Consider the following 6,983-nt stretch of genomic DNA (forward strand, 5'->3'; position numbering starts at 1 on the left):
GGGGGGGGGGGCACAAACACAGATGCACAAACATATACACATATATATATATATATATATATATGTGATGAGCTTTCAGTTTCTGTCTACCAAAACTACTCACAAGGCTTCGGTCGGCCTGAGGTTATAGTAGAAGATACTTGCCCAAGATGCCACGCAGTGGGACTGAACCTGGAACCATGTGGTTGGGAAGTAAACTTCATACCACACAGCCATGCCTGCTCTTATTTTAACTTTTTGAATTCGAATATGAGTTGGATATTATGTTATCAGTGAGGAGAAGACATGGCTGATAATGAACCAAGATCCAATACAATTTCATTATTGAAGTCCTTGTCTTCTTTGATAATTTCCACATAAATTTCACCTAGAGGGCAAATATCTAGAAATATCTGGAAGAGGTTCATACTAGATTGTATAGTGTAAGAAAATGTGGACAATATTAGCAAGATTGGTTTCTGTTTCATTGAAATAACTGCTTTTCCAGTGAAAGGTGATACTGAGCAGCAAAAGCTGAAAACCACTCGGTGTAGACAAAAGACTTGTAAGAATTATTCAAACCGTGCATGAGTAAGTAAGAAGAAGATTGGCAGGGAGTACAGGGAAGCATATAGTATGTGGATAGATAGTCATCAGGTTTCTGCTTCCAAACCCCTCATTTTAATTATAGCTCTTAAGACTATGATAAAGGGATTCTAGACTGGATATCATTTGGAATAGATTTTGAGCATATTAAAAAGTAAATGATGATACCTCAGTTCTTATTGACAAGACTGTTAAAAACCTGCTGAGAAAATTACAATGAATGGGGAATTGTTCAATCACTTAAAATAAAAGTGGCAAAGACCATTTTGTTAGTAACAAAAAGCACCAAATCTCAATGAGATATGAAGTCTTATTTGATATGTCAGTAGTATCTCAATGTGTATTCATTGTAAATAATGAGTACACATAAGACTGTGGCTATAATAGATGCACAGATATGATTAACAGTAGGAGTGCTCTTGAAAGTAAGTTTACAAACTGATCAGTCAGGTTTACCAGATGTAGTTGCTAGTTGGTGACCTAATTTGCAGTAGACATTGTAGCAATTCTATAGTAGCCAGAGTAATAGAGGGTTTGTCTCTCTCTCACTTCTTACTCCCTATGTCTCTCTTGCTCCTCTCTCACACATACACACATGCACACGCACAGAAACATACACACACATGTACACAAACAGACATGCACAGAGCAAAAGAAAACTGTATGAAACATTTGTAAAGTATGTAATACTGCATGGTAATGAGACATGGATGTTAAAGAAAGACAAGAAAAGAAATGAGTAATTTTGGTTTAAAATTTTGATACAAGGCTAGTAATTTCAAGGGAGGGGTTAAATCAATTACACCAACCCCTGTATTCAACTAGTACTTATTTTATCAACCCTGAGAGGACGAAAGGCAAAGTTGACCTCAGCAGAATTTGAACTCAAAACGTAAAGCTGGATAATATGCTGCTGAGCATTTTGCCCAGCATGCTAACAGTTCTGCCAGCTCACTGCTCTTGAAAAGAGTAAAATTAAGCAGCTTAGAATGAAAGCAGTAATGAACAGAGAGAGCAGCTGTGTATTAAAGGAGAGTTTCAATTGATGTATATAGGCACCATGACAACATTAGTATGGAGATATGATGCAAATAGGGGGATGAGTAGAGGTGGGGAAAAGTACTTGTAGCAGATTTCAAGGTATTGAAATGTTGAGTATCTCATACAATACAAGATAACAAAAATTTGAGACAAGTGGTGATGTCCGTTCCTTTCCAACCTATCTCATGCCAGCAGTGGGAAAGCAATGATGACAATGATGATGGTGATGAAAAATTTTGACTTCAGTCACAAAATTTACTTATTTTTTTGTTATTTATTTGACCAGTATGATTTACAAGTTACAATTTCTAAAACCTAGACTAACCAGTGCAAGACAGATGCAATGGAATACATGACAGATTGTCATGTCTTGAATGCTAATCAAAATATAAATTTCCAATCATTCTTAGTTTGTGGGTCATTAACAATTAGATATCTAACTCCATCACATAATCTAAGTTAATGAGGCCCATTCAACAAGAAGGACTACAACTACTACTACTACTACCACCGCCACCACCACTACCACCACCATAATTGCTGTAAAACAACCCAGTCACAAAGCTCACTACCAGTATTACCTACTTTTGATGTTTATTATTTAACTAAGCCTATTAAATATAACAATATTTACAGTGGATTAAAGAGCTAACACAGTTTTTAAAGTAGGCTCTTTGTTTCACAGAAAATAAACCAACAATATAACTTAAAGCAGTTGTTTTTCAATTTTTTCGATACTGAGGCACATGAGATCAAACAGAAAGTTGTTGATGCATTTCACATGGAAGTGTAAAAGAAATTACTTGCAGATTTGGTGTTCAAAAAAATAGTTTAAAATTCAGGAAAATATAGAAAATTAATGCTTATATAGGTGCAGGCATGGCTGTGTGGTTAAGATGCTTGCTTTACAACTACATAATTTTGGGTGGCATGTAAATAGCACCGTTTAAGTGGTATCGTTACCAGCACCACCTTACTGGCACTTGTGCCGGTGGCATGTGAAAAAACATTTGAGCAAGGTCATTGCCAGCGCTGCTGGACGGGCTCCTGTGCATGTGGCATGTAAAATACACCATTCTGAGCATGGCCGTTGCCAGTACCGCCTGATTGGCTCTCGTGCCTGTGGCACGTAAAAGTACCCACTAACACCAACCACTCCAAGAGTGGTTGGTGTTAGGAAGGGTATCCAGCTGTAGAAACTACAGATCAGATTGGAGCCTGGCGCAGCCATCTGGTTCGCCAGTCCTCAGTCAAATCGTCCAATCCATGCTAGCATGGAAAGCAGACGCTAAACGATGAGGATGATGATGATGATATAATAATCATACATGTGAATTACAAAATTGGGAATAATAAATTTCAAGATATTCAAGTTATAGTATAGATTTTCTAAAACCTTAAATTGTATTTTTAAAAATGTAAAGTACATCAATGCATTGCAGCACACCATATAAGAACCAATGGTTTAAAATATCTGATATTATCCGTCTACATAAACTATTTTGTGTTTATTTACTTTCAAGTGTTGTAATCTGTGGAAGAAAGTTGTGGGTTAAGTTGATAGAGCACTGCATTATCTCAAAGAGTTAATGACTTGCATTTTGCTCATGGTTTCATAGTGTTTTTATGGCCCTGACACTTAAGCCCTGATTGCTTGTCCGAACTAGATCTAAATAAGGTAAGAGATCTGCTGAAAGCTCAGTAAAATTTGGCAGCTAGCAAATTTTTGCTCATTTGCTGCTCTGTATTCAACTCGCCTTGTAGATACCTATAACCAAAGCATTCCATTCATGACCATCTCATCTTATTTTCAAGCAATTATATCCAATGATGTCTGTTCTTTATTTAATGATATGATAATAAAGAGTTCAAATTATGCAATAGTATCAGCTCTAGAGTAAAATTTTCATCTATAATACATACTCAATGTACATATATTTTTGAAAAGTTTGACACTGCAGTGGTCATCTTGAGAAAAGATCCCTTTATAGACACAGTATGTTTAACACACTACATCCATAAAAGGATCCTTTCTGAGATGACAACTCCAGCTTCTGACTTTTCAACAATATACCTACATTGAGTGTGTCATATAGATAAAGATTATAATACAAAATATTTTGAGATGAAATTGGTTCCTCTTTTTAGCAGGCTGAACAACTATGTAGATGGTCTTTCATTTGAACAATAAGGCTTGTTCATCTGGGGATGTGCTCTATGAAGCTGATTTTTCACTGTATGAAGATGAAACATTTTTTAGTGATATTTTTACACTTCAATGGATTACATGACACATTGATCTACTTATGAAATAAATCTATTTATTCATAGCTAATTAAGTTTACATTGTAAATGATACATATTGCCATTTATTTAACACACACTTTGATATTATCCATTGGCGTTAGGAAGGGCATCCAGCTGTAGAAACTCTGCCAAATTAGACTGGAGCCTGGTGTTGCCATCCGGTTTCACCAGTCCTCAGTCAAATCGTCCAACCCATGCTAGCATGGAAAGCGGACGTTAAACGATGATGATGATGATGATGATGATCTTACATATCTGATTCTGTAAGCAATGATTTATTTATTATTTTCTAAGGACAGAAATATCAATGTCCTCTGAACTATTCAGAGATGAAATTATATCAGTATGCAGTGATCTTCAAATTTACAATGATCATCCACATTTTGTACTGTAATGAAACAATGTAATAGAAAATCATGTGAAGTTTAATTTGATTTCTTTCTATTTTCGTTCAACTAACACAGAATTATCAATAAATTTATTTCAAATTTGTATGCAAAAGTAAAATTACTAAGATCAAGAGAAACAAAAACACCGAAAAACGTGTGGTGCTACTACTCTGTATTTCCACTGGTACCATCTGTTGGTTAATGATCTTGTTAGGACAGAATGGTGATATCATGACTGACTTGATGTCAAAAAGGTACAAAGTGTAACATATGTCACTTGAGTACCTAGAAGTGGAAAATACTTTAAAATAGGTCACAGACGAGATTTTTTTTATTTGCATGTATTCCACTGAAGATAAAATTTCCTGTTTACTATCATATCAAATAATTCCTGTTCCAATTTCAAGCATATTGATACAACTGATTTTGAATATCAATACATCAATCCTGGCTTTCATGAAGAAGTCTTTTTTTTTTTTTAGAACTGAGTAAATGGCATCAAAGATGAACTCAGTAGATGAGTCTGATTACAACTCTATACCATGCAGAAGAAAAAGAAAATAATTTTGGACTATTTTTCAATGGTGTCATAATCTCAGTGTCACCATAGCCAGTTGCAGAGCCTGAGTCTGATTTATCAGGAGCCAATAACAAGTATGAATAGAAATTCAACTAGATTAAATTAGTCATAAACATCCACCAGGTGGTATGCCTGTGTGAAATCATAAAGCATGAGACATCTGTTAAAGTGAAATATCTGAAGATATTCCTGCCAGTCACAAAGAAAGTATTTCAGAAATAGGATTGTGAAGTTTCAGAAGTTGACTGTGAAATGACAATATTGGAGTTCTTAAGGCATGAAAATTATCCCCACTGGCTGTCTACCATATACACAAATGAATGAACCAAATATTAAAAAGTTGTTAAAAATCACATCCAGAATTATGTTAATCAAAGATGCTTGAAAATTTCTTCAAGAAAAGAAACTGAAAAGGCATCTGAAGTTCAATGGGTGTGCATGGTAAGCAATTAAGTAGTGCAAATAAACAACTTTGTGACAAAATTTGTGGACCAATGATGCCAAATCACATTTGTGACAAACAACTGGCCATCCAACTGTAATAAGCCATTTACTCCATATAATACAATTAATTTTGAACTTCAATACATTAATCCTGTCCTTCACAATGAATCCTTAAGAGCTATTATCGAAAGTGATCTATACTGATTTTTACAGCAAATCTCTTCTATTTAAGCTATCTCCTTCAAATACAATGATTTAGCTGAGAAAATACAGAAAGGCGACCCAGGTTTTAAAGCTGAAAGTTATAGTCAGTCATAGTAAAGAAGGAAATTTGATTAGGAAGTGGTGAAATAATTGAATCTAGTGCAGCAGGGCATGAATAGGCATTTTTCAGAGGCACAGAGCAGTCTATGCAGTTCAATAATGGTCAGTAAAACATAAATCAGTGGAGACACCAAAAACACAGGAAGATACATTGGTATGTGTGCAAAGGTGGATTGCCTGAAGGAAGAGCTTGGTGTTGAGCATCTTATGTTGAAATCAGTATATGCAACACATAACTTAGCAGCTGAAGTAAAGGAGATCTTCAACTCAGTTGCAAAAATTCAAAATATTGTAAAATGCTTGTAGAATTGCTATTTTTTTCCCACAAGTCACAATGACAAACTTCAAAACAAATACAAACTTAATAACTCAGAAAAGGGTTACAAACCAAAATGGTTTACAAAACATTTAACCCTTTGCTTGACCTGTGTATCAGAAATGATACACAAGACATATTTCCCTGGTGTCGATGTATCATATATGATATATAATCTCAATTTTTTTCAACCACCAGAGTAACAGGGGACTTATGAAAAGAATGTTTTATATTACTCAAAATCTATGAAACAAGGATTAACTAAAATTCTGAAAACAAGCATGGCCATTTAGGATAAACTTATGAAAATGCTTTGGACAGGTAAAGAGTTAAATTTGACCAAATTGAATTGATAGAAAAGCTAAGAGATACAAAAACAAACAAACAAAAATGCAACTTTCTGAAGTTAGATCTTACTACTTTTGCCTCAAAAGAAATACATTTTATACAAATGTAATAAGGATTGACTATACACAGGTGTTCTCTTTGTATCAAAAAGTTGGCCCAAATATTGTATGTGGCAGATGTGCAGGAACAATAAGCACTAAGAGCATATGCAACTTAGATTCTCTCAAATGCCCAGGAGGCTCTATTGAGGTGTAGATAGTTTCTGTTACCTAAGTGACTAAATTAGCAATGGTGGAGGATGCTCTGAAAGTATTGTTCCTAGAATAAGAATTGGGTGTAAGTTCAGAGAGCTATTACCTCTGTTGGCAGCAAAAGTACTCTCTCTCAGAGTGAAAGGTAGACTGTATGATGCTTGTGCATGAATGACTATACTCCATGGTAGTGAGACATGGGTTCTGAACGCAGAAGACATGTGTAGACTGGAGAGAAATGAAGGTAGTATACTCCGTTGGATGTGCAACATCAGTGCGCATGTACAATAAAGTGCAAATGTATTGAGAGAAAAGCTGGGCATAAGAAGAATCAAATGTAGCATACAAGAGACTAAGTTGGTTTGGACATGTGATACATATGAATGAGGACAGCTGTG

The sequence above is a fragment of the Octopus bimaculoides genome, chromosome 4, assembly GCF_001194135.2.
Source record: "Octopus bimaculoides isolate UCB-OBI-ISO-001 chromosome 4, ASM119413v2, whole genome shotgun sequence".
In the NCBI taxonomy this organism is placed as follows: Eukaryota; Metazoa; Mollusca; class Cephalopoda; order Octopoda; family Octopodidae; genus Octopus; species Octopus bimaculoides.